Raw genomic sequence first — 19,197 nt, 5'->3', positions numbered from 1 at the left:
ACCCCCTCCATTATTGTCTCAACCTCCCTCAGATATCCATATATAGAGTATCTTTCTAGTTTCTTCTACACAGGTAGCATTGTGGGGGAGAAGGCTTCTTATATTAACTTCCAAAGGAGAATCATTTTAGTGAAATCATATTTTGTAAAAAAAAAATAAAAAAAATGAGTAATATTTTAAAATGTATCCAAAGTGGCCAGTAACAAATTCTTGTGGCTGGAGGACACGGAAGCTGGCAGTACAGTTGGCTTCACTCTGAAAGCACAGTCTGAGCCCCCTCCCTACTTGAAACACTCCACTCTTTGCAGCCCAGACTAAGTATGACTGAATCCAATGCATTCTTTATGGGTAAGGATGACAGCATCTGCCCCGCACAGAACATCTTGGAGGACGCTCACGCCTGTTTCTAGATCTAAGAAGCATGCAGGATTGGCTAAGAGTGAATCCCAATGGGATTAAGAACAACAGATTGATACACTTCAGCCCTGGGGATGCCGGAGAATAGGAGGGTGACCCTCCCTGGCCTCAGGATACCCTCCTTTGTAGTTCATAGGTGGTAAGTTGTCCACTACTCCAGACCCCACAATCTTTCCCTCCTCGGCTTACAAATGTCAATAAAATCATTTTCCTTCACTTGTTCAGTAGTTTGAAACTTTTCTACTACATTCCAAATTTCAGAAAAGCATAAGCAAGAGAACATGGAAGATACCCTCAGCCTAATCATTTGTTGTCTTCTTTTACTGCTCCTCCAAGGAGGCTTGATAAGGAGAAACAACGTCACTAAGGGGCTAAGGTAGTGGCTCAACAGTAGGGCTCATGCCCACCATGCAGCTCTGAGTTCCATTCCCAGCAACTAACAAACAAACACACACGAATACACAGGCACACATACGCACATGCACTCACACACATACACAACTCACACATGCATGCACAAGTACACACACACACACACACCATACACACATGCACACATACCACAAAAACACACCAGAGATACAGACCACATATCACACTCCACACATCACACACTACATACACATGTACACACACATCACAAAATACACCACATATATACACAGCACACACTACACACACACACACACATACATACCACACACTACACACCACACACTCATACCATACACCACACACCACATACAACACACAACACACAACACACACACACACACACACACACATTCACACAGTATGCTTAACTCACCAATGTAGTGAAGAGACCTATCATCAGGGTAAGGATTTTGTTTTGTCTCAGAGGGACAAAATCTCTGAGAGAAGAATCATACATTAAGGTGCTGTGTACCATCGGCTTCATGAATAAGAACAGCCACGGAACATCCCAAACCAATGTGAGATGCAAGACTTCATATCTCCTTAAGAGATATGATCATGATTTATAAAATTCTTCCTGGTGAAAAGCAAAATGTGCGTCCCTTACTTTCCCCTTCATAAGAAATATGTTCAACTGCATCCAGCGTCTTCTCCCATTGATAGGATGTTTGAAGAACTGAAGTTCTTTCCCTCAGGCAGAAGGTAACATACTAATTGCCCACAAAGCAAAGTCACACTGCCCAGCCTTCCATGCCTTTTCTGTAACTCCCACTCAGTCAATCTATAGCACTGCTCCATCTGAAGTATAACCCGCAGCCTGCTGATTCCTGCCTTGTCTGCTCAGAACCACTTCATGCTGACACATAGCTGCAGCACACCCTCACACCTGCGCTTAGAATGTCAGCTGTCTTGGCTTGCAGTTGACTGTCCACTTACTGTCCTCAAATTTCTTGAGAGCAACGAGGAGGGTGATACCTGAAGTAGGCAGTAAATTTTTCTTTAAGTCAAAATTCAAAATAGGCAACCACGGCTGAGTCTGCGGTCTTAGTTGAGGAGTATGGAAAATTTTACCCCACTCAGAAAACAGTAGCACACTAGGTGGCAGAGTGTTGGACTTTATCTGACAGCTGTCATTGCTTAAATCTGTAGTCTACTGGGAATCCATCCATTCTCCTCTGCAATGGAGACTCTTCGCTTCTCGAGTTATTCCTGATCAGACACAGTTATGGCTTCCTGACATAACCAAGAGACTTTCATGAAACTCCTTTTGAAGACCCACTGTGCTTTCCTGAGATGGCTCCTATGTCTTTCTTGCAGGAATGCAGTGTATTTTTTGTAATAACATTGCATATGCTTGGAGCTGCACTAATCAGATTCCTTGGTTCATTCTTGGACTCTGTATGTTGCCTCCATTCCACCGTTGTTGCCATTGCTGATTAAAGGCCTCTGTAGCCAGTCTCATCTAGACTTTGGAATCTGAAGTGAATAAAATGTGCCCCCTGTCCTCAGTGAGTTTGGAAGGGAATATCTACCCCTCTGTATATTTGTACTTGGCAATCCCTCTGACGGATGCGCTTCTTCTACCTGGTTCTTGAATGTCGGGCAGTACGGAATTTTTTCTTTAATGTTTTTTTCACTGTTCTATCATACACTCATAAAATTCTAATGTAACCCCAAAGCTTTAAGCACCATCCCACATGGGTATCCTCAGTCTCAAGCTATACGTCTAACTTCTCCATGACGCCTCTACCAGGACAGTTCACAGGCATCTCACACTTAGAGTGAGCTCCTGACAGCTCGACACCAAGCCTGCTCTTCCTTGGACTCTCCCTTTCTGCATTTTGAAGTCCAGCTAAATTACTCAACTCATCTTCCAAGCCCCCTCACCCTCTCTGTGATATCCCACTCGTGGATCCATCAGAAATACTGAATTCAGCCAGTCATGGATTTGCCTGTACTGTCTGTGAACTCCACTAGGATACAGTTCATCAAGGCAAGAACCATTGTCATTTGTGTTCAGCCCCACATTCCTCCACATCCTGGGTATTTGGAAAATGGCAGGTACTCAACATTTGCTGAACCAAATTCAAACGAATTTTTTTGGGGGGAAAGGGGAAAAAATGAATACATGGAATCTCAGATCTACCTGCTAGATAAATAAGCTTAGAAATTATTTGCTCTCACTGAAGAGTGAATTTCAGTTTTACATAACTATAGAAATATGCCTGAGGCAACTAACTGCACTGAGTGTACAGAAAGGCTTGCTTAGTTCACACATTGTAATTGCATATCTGACACTGGGCAGTCACATGGTTTTGGCTTCTGGGGAGGGTGGTGGGTGCACAAAAGATCCAGGGTCACCTTTCAAACTGAAGGAGAAGTAGAGTCTCATGAGCTCCTCAGGGGTAAGCCACCAAAACCTAAGACCCCCACTAGCCACATCTCTTTATTGAAGAGTCTGCCTTCTTTCTGCAACATTTGGACTCCAGATACAGACCTTCAGGGACAATAAAAGTACAGTCAAAATCTAGAGTAATAGGAACAATGTTGTTTTCTGAAGTCAAGCACATGATTCTTCTATGAGAAATCTATATTCTTTGACCCCATGAAAATAGAAAATACATCAAAAGCATCCTGTTGAGGATGGGAGAGTTGTGAGTGGACAGTCTTCTCTGACCGAATACTTGGATCAAATTCTGGCATCTGCTACAAAATAAAATACAGAATACAAATTCCCCCTAAGGAAAAATGGTGAAGGACAAACTAAGAAACTGGGACACACAGTTCTATCTGCAAATCTCCTTCCATGTATATATTTAGTGGCTCTATCTGAAGAGATAAGAACTGGTTATAAAAGCTATTTTGTGCCTTTCCTATAGCCTATGAACTAAAAATCATGACAAGTATAGTGCACAAGACATTAAAAATGTAGCATTAGAGTTTGAGTGTAGGGATTGAGGATCTAGTCAGTGGTAGAATGCCTCACAGAGGCAAAGCTCAGGGCCAAGTCCCCAGAACTGGGGATAAAAATAACCTGAGTACAACCAAGACTGACTGACGACCAGAAGCAACTACTGGAATGTGGCCAGGTTATTTCAACTCTTGGTCTAGGGGAGAGTTTCTGATTGCAGCAACTGTGACCCCACAGTACTTACATGAATTTACTGGTCATCCCACTTTACCAAAAAAGAAGGTTGCAGTCTCTTTCCTGCACTTACATTCCCTGAAAGGACGAGAGAATCATAATTGCACACATAGATAATATTGCCATCTTAGTCTCTGTGCGGAACCACATCTGAGACATTTATGGTCTCCCTCAGAGTGATTCAAGAGGCAAGTTTAACAATAAATGTCAACTCCTGTTACCTGGAGTGCTGTACACAGATCACACAAAAGTGGAAAGGCAGCATGTTACTGGAATAAAGTGAATTCTTCACACATTGAGAAACCCAGGAACTCAACAGGTTCTCTGGACCCTGTTTTATACTTTGGTCTTTGTGTTTGAAATAGAAGTGATCAAAACTAACTGAACTCACGGAGGCCAACAGTGCCTAAGCAATTCAACTAGAAGATGAAATGTGCCAGTGCCTAGGCTATGTGTGTAAATCCAAGTCCCTCTGAGATGAGGAAATCAAGACTAGATAAAAAAAAAAAATGACAAAGGATGCTCTATCAGTGGAAATGCCTGGGTGGGGAAGGCAACATGGGAGGCAGAGTACTGTCAGACCATGGGAAGAATCTGAGACCTGCACATGTGCACACATACACACACGCACACATGTAGGAAAGTTGGTTAGAAGTATCTTGAGATACCATGAAATCCCAGGATGGTGTAGCAGGCCATTGGGGGTCATGAAGACAAAACCAGAAGTTGCTTTCTCCTAGAGGTAAGAGGTGGGCACACCATCATCAGATATGTGGCCCTAGCATGAATGCAGCAATGGGTGCAGCAACCAGTGTCCTTGGTTAACCTTTCTCCCTGGATCTAGATGTGCAAAGGGCATCGCCTCAACTGGCTCAATATAGCTTCTAAACAATGTCAATGCAGGTAGTAAGGCATGTCTCCGAAGTACATAACAGTACTCTTTCCACCTTTTAAACAAGGAATTAATAGTCCCCAAAGAGCTAATTAGTGGTGATTCAGAAAACAACTGTCCTACCTTCTGGCTGTAGAGTCTGCTTTTCTCTTAAGGAGCAGCATATCTCAGAATGTGTAGCAGGGAAGTAGCACTAAACCCCCAAATTCTGAGCATCAGAGAAGACTCTAGCTTGATCCTTGAAAAGTCATCATCAGCCCTCAAACAGGTACTAAGTGCATTTCCCAGAGCTGTCTTATTAACATTAAACCATATTCCTTAGTTAAAAGGTAGGAAATGTCTGAAGGGTAGAACTAGTAAGGTTCAATCAGTTCAAATGCCCTGACCTTGACAAATGCCCAGGTGCTAATGCTTGGGGAATGAGAATCCACTCCCAGAAAAGTTTGTACAGAAGGTCTTCCAGTTTGGTGACCCACAGATTAAAAGAGAAGAACAGAAGAGGTCACCTGGGCTGGAGAGATGGCTCAGCCGTTAAAAAGGCTAGGCTCACAACCAAAAATATAAGAGAAGAGGTTACCTGTTTGTTTCATAAACAGGGCCAATGTACACGACTTTCAGCAAGAAACGCCGCACAAGACCATTTTGTCCCAGGAGTGTAGGTGAGTTAGAATAAGCCTCAGTGGAATAGAGAGTGCTTTCTTTTATATTCCAAGGGCAAGTCCTAAGAAGAAAGGAAACTACGAAAGATGCCAGCAAGGAGTCAGTCCACTTGTGGAGGTCAGTTTAAGGAGTCAAGACCTGAATCTTCAAGGCCAAGAAGGACTGGTAGACCAGGAATCAAGACACCTCGTAGAGACCAAGAAGTCAGGAGCTGATTCTATCTCCCTTGGCCTTTCTTCACATGGCAGGGCAGAAAAGCTAGAGGCAAGAACACATTGTGGTCTATAGGTAGACTCTCTGGGAATAGGACTTCCTTGTTTCTTTCCCTAAAATGGCTGGGAGCCACTTGGACAGCCCAGCCTATATTCCCAAACTAGTTCCTCCTGGAATATAAAAGCACCCCACTAGCTAGAGCCAAGAGTGAACCTAAAAATAGTAAACAAAACAGAGAGCCAGCAGTGGCCAGATGACAGCAGAGGAAAACAGAAGGCAAAGTGGTCCCTGCTCTCCGGAGAGAGGAGGGAGGGAGACGGCTAATACATCACTGGCTGCTGCTGAACGGTTTACAAAAATCCGGTTATATTTTTTAATCATCTTGCATTTTAGACCTTTAAAGTACAAATATGGATTTCAAACATATCAAGGGAACAAATTAACTTAGAAAAATGGTAATGCTTTCCAAGGTTGCACCTGCCACGAATTGCTCCAAGTTTGCATTTTCCCCAGGTCTCTGGTGTGTCATTAGACCAGATTGATTACGCTCCTCCCCCGAACGGCTTCCCCATTAGAGGGTTATTGTATGGAAATTAATGGAAGGTTGGGAACATTTTTTTGCAGCTGCAGTAGTTGGAGTCAGTTTTGATTAAGCGATAGAAACGAGGCAGACGGGGAGATCTCTTTGCTTTAGCTGCCTTCTTCATTATCACTGAGTCGAGCAGAGTGCTAGCTCTGCTCCCTGTGTGGATCTGTGGCTGCCTTTCCGATGATGCTGTTTACACTAACTCATCCCTGTGTTCTTTTTAATGTCTCCCAACTCGACCTCGGCATTAGCGCTCAAATTTGACGGGCAATGTAAAACTACTCTATCTATCTCTCTTTCCCTTCTCCATGCCAGGGTCCCTCCTCCCTACACCCCTACTTCAGAGCTGCTCTCTGAAGATGCAAGAATGGGGCTAATATTCTTGTTCTCAACCCCCTATCCTACTTATCCCTTAAGAGAAACTACTGAAGGGCCCTAAAGCAGCAATCAAAGCCATAGCCGCTCCAGGGGCGGCGAGGTGCAAATTGAGCCTTGGACTGGCTGTTCAGAGTGCTGAAGAGTGAGAGCTGACAGCTTTCTTCTCCTCTGGACCTGTCAAGAGCTTGCCAACATCTCAGAAAAACTGGGGCTCTAGCAGATTAGGAGCTGATCTGCTTGTCACAAAGGGTCAATGTCAGTCTGCAGCAGTCGAGAGCAAAAAGAACTGACAGAACCGAAGGAACGGATGGTAGACACGGTGCCTGCGGAGGAGCTGGAGATGGGAGTCTAAACACGATGAGGATGGTGTTGCCTTCCCAACCTGGTCCCTATAGATCTGCTCTGTTCTATCTCTGTTCTTATCCACATAGTTTGTTCTCTGTCTCTCTCTCTCTCTCTCTCTCTCTCTCTCTCTCTCTCTCTCTCTCTCTCTCTCTCTCTATCCCTTTTTAGTTTGTAATTCTAGAGCATATCTCTGCCAGGTGTTGTACTGGATGTTGAGGCTGAAAAACAACAAAGTTGGATAGAGAAGGCCAATATGGAAACAACAACAAAATACAACATGACTTATGAATATCAATATATTTAATTGCTTTGAGAAAACAGCAAAGTAAACAAACTGGGTCTAGATCGAGAGCTACCTGGATCTGGATCTAGATATAGATGTGACTGGATCTGGATCTAGATATAGATGTGCCTGGATCTGGATCTAGATCTAGATCTGTCTGGATCTGGATCCTAGAAAGAGGGGATGGGAGAGGAGACAGTTCAGAAGAGGCAGCCCTGCAACTGGTGGTTGGGTTTTCAACCTGGTACAGTATGGAATTCTCAGGGGAGAGGCAAGCATGAGTAAAAGGACAGAAGTAAAGGTGTGCACACAGAGAGAAGGGTGCTCCTGTGGTTGACTGGAATGTTCAGAGCAAACAGTGATGGGAGAAGATGAGGGTAAAATAGGAGAGATTGATGATGAGCAAGGCATTATAGAACCTGGAATGCAACATGGATGACTCTGGGGGCCCTGGATGGATTTTAGCTAACCCTCATTTAGCTAACCTGGTGGGGGGCGGCTTTAGTAACATCATTACTGTGCTCTTTTAGAAAGTGCACACTCTAATGGTGGAGTGAGACAGAGACAGATGTCACAGGAGCTCATACCAGAGCAGGAGGCCAGGGTAAGTACTCACAAAGCCTCTAAAGTCTCGGGCCCAAACAAAGGTCCAAACCTGTCAAAAAACAATCCCAGCATCCTCTAGGCCAAGGACAGGTTTTAAAAGTTAACTTTTAAGAACCACACATGTCGTTCTTTAGTAAGTTTCTAGACATGATTGAATAACACTCTCTGCCTCTAGCTAGCGAGGACAGGGTCAACCTAAAATAGATATTTGCCAGTGGTCAAGATTGGACTCTTGGTTCCCAACATGATTGATGCTTCTAGGACAACCTCCAAGTGGGTCGCACAGCCCACACCAGCAACCTATGAATCATCTCCTTAATCCAGGGAGAAAATTAGCTTCAGCCTTTGAAGAGTGACGTCTGCCCCTGAGCTATAGTCCCTCTGCTGAGCAAGAATAGACCCGATTTCCCTCTCTGAGACTCAGCTTCTGTTTGGGAAACATTTACATTCCCTGAATCTGCCCCACCCCTGCTGGGCACCTACCCAGATCTCTTCCTTATCACTGGGCCTATGTCTCAAGCCCCCACCTTCCACACCAGCCATACTGGGATAAGCAGCTGCCTTGGAGAAAACCTGGGGTTACAGAAAAAAGCAACAGCCAATTGACCGAAGCTATCTCACATTCCGCCTGCTTTAAGCAGGCTGGGGATTAACTGCGGACAGCTCCAAAATGATATAGTAGGAGCAATTTCTCTTTTCCCCCATGGGCAGCCACCTTCCACCTGGCAGAGTAATCCTCAAGGCTGGTTTGGGAATGCAGCTCATCTAGGTTCCTTTAATAGCCTTAAAGGGACAAGCTGCTTTACCAAGGTCGAGGATTTATGACCCTGATAGCAACCTCAGGAGGAAAGTAGGGAGCTGGCAGATCAGGGCTCTCCTTCCCACCGAGGCACTCAGCTATAAATTCCTCTCTCTCTCTCTCTCTCTCTCTCTCTCTCTCTCTCTCTCTCTCTCTCTCTCTCTCTCTCCTTCACTCTTTTCTGTCTCTCTCCCACACACATTAAAATATCAAAAGTCTGACAAATGCCTAAAGAGTCACAGGTATTGTTACAAGAGTGAAGTTGAAGCTGTTTTGTCCCCTGGAGAGCCTGGGGTGCTTACACTGGGTGTAGTTGCTCAAGTGAACTGCCACCTGCTGCTTTGAAAAGCACATGATGCCAGGTCACGGTGCCTCACAGGTTGCAGAAATGACTGTCTTAGAAACAGGACTATAATTACATCAAGTTGATGAAAGACCTCACAGCTGAACATCCCATCCCTGCTCCCAATTGGGGTGCCTGTCCTATACAAGATCAGAGCTCAGTGAGCGTTAAGAGCACAGGGAGACCTGATTTGAAAACCTCAGGACATCAGAAGGATGAGCTCAAGCATTTTGACCCATGTGATGACATATGCACAGTTCCCTCGTTTAGCTCAAAATCCCTGATTAAGATTCTGGAAGGAAAAGACACAGTCCTGTGTCAGCAGCCTTCTACTACAGACAAGTGTATGGGTGTGGATGATACTGGGCAACATCAATGATGAATGCTCAGAGCCTTTAGCCATCGGCCAGCTGAGCTATAGAGTGCAGGTCTGCCACACTGAGTGTTAAGTACTAGATTTCAAGGAGAGCAGATCCCCAAGAAGCCAGATGGTCAGCAGGAAAGTTGGTAAGGGCAGTAGGGAAAGCCATCATCATGGGCTAAAGAGAAGGACAAAAGACAGCCTGTGCCAGGAGCAGGTACCCAATCAGAATCACAGTTCTAGAACTGACTCATCTCTTTCTACTAGCCCTGGGATCTAGACAAAATAGATATGGCTGATGTGGTGTGGGGTGAAGTAATGCCACAAGAGATAGGCAGGCTCAGACCGAGGAAGGCTGTGCCAAGCCCAGAGGTGTGAATTTGAAAACCACACCAGGAAGAAAGCAGTAACACCAGGATCATAGGATAATGTCAGAGGAGGCAGGCTTTGAGCTCCTGGACATCGTATCCCTGAGCAGGTGTTTGACTAGTGATTTCAACACCGTTGTTGTCACGTGGTCAGTAGGAAAATGCCACCAGCAACGTTTAATAGCCATGGTAGAAATAATAAGAAGTCTCCACGGCACAGAAAAGGGGTAAGGAATCAAAAATAATGTATTATTTGATTTGGCTTCTTTTTAAGAAATGAATTTGAGATATGTGTATATCTGAGAAGATGGGGGGATGATTGGGGGTGAATATGATGTAGATGCACTGTATAAGTTCTCAAAAATTAATAAAATCATTATAATTTTAAAAAAGAAATGTGCTCTGAGCAAAAAAGAAAAAGACCGGATCCCTACTTCACAAAGTCACTGTTTAGAGGTCACTAAATTTCTGGGCATGGAGTGAATATACACTTTAGTGTGAGGAACCCCACCACCTCCACCACCATGAGTGTATGAGTATATGTGTGAGAGAGTGTCTGAGGGTGTGTGTGTGTATGTGTGAGAGAGAGGAGTGAGTGTGTGTGTGTGTGTGTGTGTGTGTGTGTGTGTGTGAGAGAGAGAGAGAGAGAGAGAGAGAGAGAGAGAGAGAGAGAGAGAGAGAGAATCACAAACCAAGGGCTTCACACATTAGCAAGTGCCCTGGCATTTGCCTCCTGTCTTCTGCAGGCTGCATAGCTGAAGCAGTGTGAATACTACCGCATGTGTCCATGTGGCTGACAAAGGACAGACACCTCAAGCTTGTGTGTGCTCACACCTTTGCAGCTTTGCCACTGGTGGCCATGAAGGTCAGAGACTCCCTCAGAAACCTCCCACCGAAGCATGGCCCAATTACAATGACATCCATCCTTTCTCTAAGGACTCATGGGGCACAGAGAGAGTCACCTCTTATTCTTCCAAAAACCTGTCCGACCTGCTACCTCATTTCTTCTGCTAAACTAAATCTAAATCCCACAGGGCTTGGGCTGTGGTCTGGCCTGCTGTGCTGTTGACACTGTGGTTCTTGTTTTCAGCCACACCGTGTGTTCTACTGCATACATAGATGGGGGTTAAATGACTCATGATTGAAAATGCACTGAATGAATGCACTCTGTGACCCAGATGCTGAGTCAAAACAAGGGGGTGGAGTGATAAAACAGATAGCAGCTACCCAGCTATCCAGTACATAGATACTGACAGTGGGTGCAGAGAATGTCAAGGGAACCAACAACAACAACCCACCTGTGTGTGTATGTGTGTATTTGTGTGTGTGAGAGTTTGTGAGTGTATATGTGTGACTGTGTATGAGTGGGTGTGAGTGTATATGTAAGAGTATGTGAATATGTGAGTATGTATGTGAGTGTATTATGAGTGTGTGTGTCTGAGTGTGTGTATATGTGAGTGTGTGTGTATGTACATGTGTATGTGAGTATATGTGTGAGTGTGTGGGTGTGTATGTATGTTAGTGTATATGAGTGCGTGTGAGTGTATATGTATGAGTGTGTGAATATGTAAGTATGTATGAGTGCATTATGAGTGTGTGTCTGAGTGTGTATATATGTGAGTGTGAGTGTGTATATGTACATGAGTGTATGTGAGTATATGTGTGAGTGTGTGGGTATGTATGTATATTAGTGTGTATGAGTGTGTATGTAAGTGAGTGTGTGTATGTGCCAGAGTGTATGTGAGTGTGTTAGAATATGTGAGCATGTGTGTATATGTGCATGAGTGTGAGTATATATGTGAGTATATATGTGTGTGAGTGGGTGAGTATATATGTAAGTGTGAGTGTGTGTATGTAATGAGTGTGTGTGGGTATATGTGGGTGTGTATGTATGTTAGTGTGTATGAGTGTGTGTGAGTGTGTGAATATGAAAGTGAGTGTGAGTGTGTGTGAGTGTGTGCATGAGTGTGTGTGAGTATATGTGTGAGTGTGTGGGTGTGTGTATGTTAGTGTTTATGAGTGTGTGTGAGTGTGTATGAGTATATGCATGAGTATGTGAGTATATGTGTGAGTGTGTATGCGAGTGTGAGTGTGTGTGAATATGTGAGTGTATGTAAGTGTGTGGATGAGTGTGTATGTGTGTGAGTGTGTGTGCATGTGTGAGTCTGTACATGTTAGAATCACAAACCAAGGGCTTCACACATGTTAGGCAAGTATTCTACTGTTGAATCATACCCTCAGTCTACAAACCTGCAGCCTCTTAGCCTTTGTCACAGATAGGTGCGACAGTGTCCCCCCAAACCACACACCAGAGGAAGAAGGCAGGATGACTCCTGGAACACAAATCCTCCACCTCCCTAGCACCTAACCATTTACATCTCTGACTTTCCCCAGCCTGGCCAGAAGTCTCCAGAGAAATTCAGGACAATATTGCATCTATAAAATAAGAACAAGAGCCTATTTAAAAAGAAGTATAAGGAAACGATTGGAAACTGGAGGATTGGACAGCCTCGAAAATGTACAAATAAAAAATAAAAACCTGAACACAGATATAAAAGTGAGGACACAGCCATGCCAGCTGAGATCCAGCTTTAGTAAGAGGAATTGTGGAGCCTAGGACAGAGTCAAAGGGAGAAAAGTAGCAGGACAAATAGCCAAAAAGCAAACAGAGACATCTCAAAATGTAAATGCCAACAAAATCCTAAGGAAGCAGCTTACAGGAAGAATGAGGGCAGTGCACCTAAATAGACATGTCTGAAATTTTAGGATAGTAAGCTTAAGGAGATCAAGCCTTCTCAAAGAGACAGGAAACAGAATAAAATAGGGCACTGATAAGACAGCAAGATTTTGAACATCGCATAGCATCAGCAAGGGATATTTTATATTACCCACTGCACTTTGCTTTCTTGAAATGGACAGTGGCGGACATGTCTCCTCCATTCTGACACCTCCTTCTGTGCGTAGGGCACTCCTGAAGTCTCTCTCTGCTCTCAGAGAGGAATGACTCTCCTGATCGGAGAGCCTGGACCAGAGATTAGAGGTATGCAACCCCACCCCTCCCCCAATTCCCATAGGACCTGGTCCTTGCAGTCTGCCTCTGTGGACACTGAGTCAGCCGTCTCTCAATTCTCACCAGGGTAACTTAAGTCAGATTAAGCATGTGGATGCCTGATTGCCTCCACATATGTTGTATTCATCTCATAAAAGCCACCATCAATAAAAAGTGACACCATTATTTTATGTCCCAGAATAAAAGACTAACAGGGACAATTAAGCAATATGCCCTGTCCTGTCCATCTGAAATTTCAAAGCCTGCAAAATCAGGTTGTTTCTGTTAGATGTTCTTATACAGCATATCACTCTCTGGTATGCATAAAAAGACAAATAAATTGACTAATGTATATCCCAAATATTTAAATTTATGAGGTGATTGTTGTGAATTATATGACTCCATGATTTATAACAACACATTTCCCCTTTGCCATCAAAAGATAGCTTTAAACTCACATTGTTCTAGAATGTTCTCCCAGGCTGTGAGCATCCATTCTGCTAATGCTTTACCTTTCAGAAGGTGTCAAAGGAAGGTTTTAGACAACAACCAGGACTTACATTCCTTCCTTACATGGTTCTTAATAGTTTATTGACAGAACCATCAAGAAATGTACTGGCTTGGTCTTGCTACCAAGAATAACCCAGGTTCATGCATGTACAGCATGTGATGCCTCTGCCACCCGGTCAGCAGCAACGGGAAATGCAATCAATTGTGAAGAGCACCCTCAGCTCAAAGTTGGCAAATGTGGACAGAAAGCACTCCTGGGGATCGATAAGGCACAGCAGCCATTTTGAAGAACAGGGAGCCATTTCTGTGCTAGTACGAGGGCTGCTGCAGCTCTCATCTGCACTATCATGCTGTCATGCTTGCAGTATGCTCAAAGCTTGGGTAAGAAAGAGGGCCACCATTTACTGCATCCCTTTGCAACACAACAGAAAGTATAATTGTTGTACTTGTTCTGTAGTTCAAAGATACGGCCCAGTAAAGTCAAATGACACCCAAGGCCGCACAGGTTGGGGGTGGGGAGTTGAGGGCTGAGATCTGGCTTCCTGCTCACCAGCATGCAGTACCAGGCATTTACCCTTCTGTCTGTCAGCTGCTGAGAACCAATAGAAAATAAGGAAAAACCAAAGATGCATGTGAGCTTTTTAAGAGCCTCTAAAGCTTTCTGTGGGTCAGAAGGCTGAAGGTGTGAGGCAGGCGCTATGTGGAGAGGTCAGAAAAGTAGCACTGTCCCTGATAAGGGTGACAGGCTCTGAAGCCTACCTTGCTCTTGTCCTCCAGGAGAAAAGCTTTGCCATCTGCCCAATGGTAACTTGGGACTGCTTCATACATGGAGCACGCAGTCCATGAAGGAGGCCAGGACTAGAGAACAGGGAGTCAGAGACAAGGAAAACTGAAGTCCAGATGCAGTAGCAGGCTCAAATCCAACTAAGAATACAGGAGTCCACTTGGGATGGACACAAAAGCCAAGAGTGCATAAGAGTCGCCATGAGGCAGCATAGAGAAGGTTAGTTTTCTGCACACTTTGGTGTAAAGAAAAAAAGTGCTCTGGCATCAAAGGAACCGGGGATGCAGGGAGGGTAGCTGTGCTGTGACTGAGTATAGGTGGGTATGTGAATAGAGAAGCCAGTGATTGCACGGAGGTTTCATGAGGCCTTTTGGAACCTGGGAAGGTCTGTACCAAGCAACTGAGGCGGTAAAACTGCAGGGCAGAGGTAGCATAGGCCTCTGTGCTGACCTGCTAATAAAAAAAAAACAAGCACAGGAAATAAGCTATGTTGGAAGGAACTGAGGACAGGAAGTAGAGGGGAGGAGATCTAGGTAGAGGAGTGCAGGGGACCAGGAATTGAGAAGAGAGGAAATGAGAAGTGTACTTCCTGTAGGAGGAAGTGAGAAGTGTGCTTCCTATAGGAGGAAGTGAAAAGTGTGCTTCCTGTAGGAGGAAGTGAGAAGTGTGCTTCCTGTAGGAGGAAGTGGAAAGTGTGCTTCCTGTAGGAGGAAGTAAGAAGTGTGCTTCCTGTAGGAGGAAGTGAAAAGTGTGCTTCCTGTAGGAGGAAGTAAGAAGTGTGCTTCCTGTAGGAGGAAGTGAAAAGTGTGCTTCCTGTAGGAGGAAGTGAGAAGTGTGCTTCCTGTATGAGGAACTATACACAAAGAGGTAGCAGTGTGATCCGACTACAGGCTGTATAGAGAACCCGCCACGAGAGTATTTAAGTGTGGATGCCTTTGACCCCTTATCTCAGCCTAGTCAAGATCACTGGAGAGTCTCACAGAGAAGTCAGGGCAGAGTTACTTTCTCAGACGTGCCAGAGCTGGCTTCAGTGGGTAGGACCTATGTGAAAGACGGCCCGGGGGTCTTTTCCTTTAAACAGACTCAGAAAAATTTCAACTCGTGTGGGCCAGGAGCAAACCTAAGAGGTCCTGTGTGCATTGAAAATGCAGTGCTCAGCCATCCTCGGCTGCACACATGGCCCGAGCCCTGAATTACAGGCGCACACAGGTCTGTGCTCCCGACACGCTTTTGCAAGCCATTTGATGTGGTTGTAGCAGTTGCCTCGCACCCCTACTCTGGGAACCTTCCCCTCTCTAGCCCTTTCCTGTCTAACTCAGCCCACCAGCAGCAAATCACTGCTAGAAGCCGCACTGCTCCTCTTCTTCCTGGACTCACTCCATGGGTGTAATTGGCTCTGTGCAGCTCCCCTCTGTCCATAAAACTGTAGATCATGAAGGCAGAGATGGATCCCCAGTGAACCAGAACAGGCTTATGGCTCCAGGAAGGCATGAAGATATGCATATTTTATTTTATCTTCCTTTGAGTAGGGGGCAGCCAAGCCTTCTGTCTGCCTGAATACCTCCCCGACTAAATAGTCAGCCGCTAAATAATGCATTCTATGGGTTGCATGTGATGAAAAGCAAAGATCACTTAGAAGGGAAACCAAGTTCAAAACCGTCTCTCCATGTGACCCCTTTCTTCAAGGGATGATGCCTGTGCCTCCCTTTCAGAAGACGGACTCAATTAAAACACCTCCCACACCGTGTTGCCGGGATCTCTTTCGAATGCCCTGGTCCTATAAACATATCGTATTATAATATTAATGTGAAGCCTGCTCCTGTCATTGCCTCAGACCCTGCACAGTCCATTGATTAGGCAGATGCCAGGCCCTCGCCCTCCTGATGCTGCGTGTGTGTCTTTTACTAGGGAGGACACATTATCAATCCCACCCGAAGCTCCTCGTGGAGCATCGCCTATCAATTGTTTCCTTATGGTCTGCAGCATATGGGCAGCTTATTCCCTCATCAATTCTCAATGGGCCATTCTTGTCCTTGACAATAATAACAGCGTTAATGGATGTGTTCCCATCTCAGGGTGCACCGTTACCTGAGCTAATTTAATTAGGGAGAACCTATTGTTCATCATGCCGCCTTTGTGCCCACCAAAGATGCACTCCTGAGTACGCCAGGGTTTATGAGGTTTGTTCTTTTTCCAAGAGACAAGGAAGGTCAGTGAGTGAAAGGTGAAAGGTGAAAGTTCAGGGGACCAATTCTGGCTAACCGGAGCAAGGTCACAAGAATGAGACAGGAAAGCAATATGGAAACAAAGGAAGTTCTTTTTTGCCAGGAACTCGGTGGTCTAATAAAAATAAATAAGATGTAAAATAAGTCAAGTCACAGTTCTGCCACCTGCCTGTGTGCCTGTGCATGTGTGTGTGTGTGTGTGTGTGTGTGCGCGTGTGTATGTGTGTGTGTTCATGTGAGTGTGTTTGTGTGCATGTATGTATATGTGTGTGCATGTGTGCATGTATGTGTGCATATGTGTGTGCATGTATATGTATATCTGTTAGTAGTGGGGAGTGTGCCTGTCTTTATGTATGTGTGGTGTGAATGTGCATGCATGTGTGTATATGTGTGTGTGTAAATGTGTGTGCAGATATATATGTATTGAAGTGTGTGCCCTGCTCTCATGTGTGTGTGTGAGTGTATGTGTCTTGATATGGGAGGTGCACCTGTGTACATTGGTATGAGGTGTGCACTAGTGTATGAGGGTCAGAATTAAATATTAAATGTCTTCCTCAATTGATCTCTACCTTGTCTGTTGAGACAAGGTCTCTCCCTGGCCTACAACTTGCTAATTCGAAGACTCGCTAACTGGGGATCCCCAGGGATCCCCCTGTCTGAACCTTTCCAGTGATAGGACTACAATCACACCATCATGCCCAGCTCTTTTACCTGGTTTCTGGAGGATTGAACTCAGGTCTTCTTGTTTGGGGTTACTTACAGGACTATGGGTGCAGGAACATGATCCCCCACGCTCCACTGACATGTTGGAGGTTTTGCATCCTTGCAGACTTAGCTGACTGTAGAGACTCCTCTCATTTTTACTTGGAAGGGGCCTTCTGAATTTTGGTCAGGAACTTCTTTTAAGTTTTTACTACTTGAGACTGGAACCCTTGTTTTGTTTGGCAAGACTGAGCGGGGGGTTTTGATGCCCTTGTTTTCAAGAGAGTGGGGAGAGGGAGAAGGAGAGAGAGAACATAGAAATGTTCTCAGGGTATCTTTGTCTGGCTCTTTAAAAAAAATTAATAAAATAATGTGGGTGAGACCACCAGTGGTCAGTCAGCGTTCTATTACCAAAGGTTCTCCCTGCTTCCTTTAAAAAAAATGTATGTGTATACGTGTTTTTCTTGGATATATGTCTATGTACCACATTACAGACAATTGTCAGCCACCATGGGGACACTGAGAATTGGACCTCAGTCCTCTGAAAAGAATAGTCAATAGTCTTAACCACTAAGCCATCTCTCCCCACCCCCCCTTCCCTGTGTTTTCTCGTCTCGCAGCAAGTTCATGCAGTGTAAGGAAGTTTTAATATGTACTTCAGGTCTGTGCTGGTCTACAAGAAGGTGTGTTTCTAAATGAAGGGTGAAAATTAGTTTAGAAAAATGAATCGTGTTTGAAATGCAGTCGACAGTGCGATGCTTCAAGTTCTGTGTCACATTCAACTGTGGAAGCAAAATGGCCCACTGCCCATGACAGGTGTGAATAAACCACTAGTCTGCCATACCATGCATTTCTGAAGCTGAGTGGCAGGCCTCCTCATCTATGTGATTCCTGACATATGCATGGATCCTACCTCCACGGATTCAATCAACCATATATAGAAAATATTAAGAAAAACTGCATCTGCACTTGTCAGTGTCCCTTAACCAAGCACAGCTATCCGCATAGCACTCATATGGTGTCTCAGGGCTGTAAGGAATCCAGAGATGAGTTGGTGTGCAGAATGGAGTAGCAGGCTGTAAGCAGGTGCACCCCCATTTCACAGGAGGATGGAGGGGTCCTGGCTCTGACTCTGCACACAGCTCAAAAAGTAACTACTGTCAGTGAGTGGCAGTCACTGAGAGCTTGCTGTGTGAACTGTGCGAACACTTCCCACATGCTCTCATTCTACATGAAATGGAAACCATTTTTATCCCATTTTAAAGATGTGGAAACTCAGGTGTAGAAAGGTCGTACAGCATTGACAAGGTCAAACAGTGACAAGCCTGATCCGTTGCCCTAATTCATGAAGTGTGAATAACCTAAACTGTACTGTGCTACCTGTTCCTCCTCCTCCTCCTTCCTCTTTTTTTTTTATGAAAGTGTTTGTATATAAGGTGTACATGCATGCATTATGTGTGTTCACATTTGTGAGACCACACATGCGTATGCACATGCATGCACATATGTGTGGAAGCCCAAAGTTTACATCGTTCTCTTTTTTGACATTTTTTTCTTTAATTGGATTTTTTAAAAATTTACATTTCAAATGTTATCCCTTTCCCGGTTTCCCCTCCAGAAACCCGCTATCTCCCCCTGCTTCTATGAGGGTGCTCCCCCACCCACTCACCCACTTCCCTCCCCCCTCTGACATTCCCCTGCACTGGGACATTGAGTCTTGGTTAAGACCAAGGGCCTCTCCTCCCATTGATGCCCGACAAGGTCATCCTCTGCTACATATGTGGCTGGTGCCATAAGGTACCATCCTTGTGTACTCTTGGGATGGTGGTTTAGTTCCTGGGAACTCTGGCGGGGCAGAGGGTGTCTGGTTGGTTGATATTGTTGTTGTTCTTATGGGGTTACAAACCCCTTCAGCTCCTTCAATTTTTTCTCCATTGGGGACCCCGTTCTCAGTTCAGTGGTTGGCTGCAAGCATCTGCCTCTGTATTTGTCAGGTTCTGGCAGAGCCTCTCAGGAGATAGCTATATCAGGCTCCTGTCAGCATGCACTTCTTGGCATCCACAATATTGTCTGGTGGCTATATATGGAATGGATCC

Source organism: Rattus rattus, chromosome 10, assembly GCF_011064425.1.
Source record: "Rattus rattus isolate New Zealand chromosome 10, Rrattus_CSIRO_v1, whole genome shotgun sequence".
Classification (NCBI taxonomy): domain Eukaryota; kingdom Metazoa; phylum Chordata; class Mammalia; order Rodentia; family Muridae; genus Rattus; species Rattus rattus.
Note: the sequence above shows the minus strand (reverse complement) of the source record.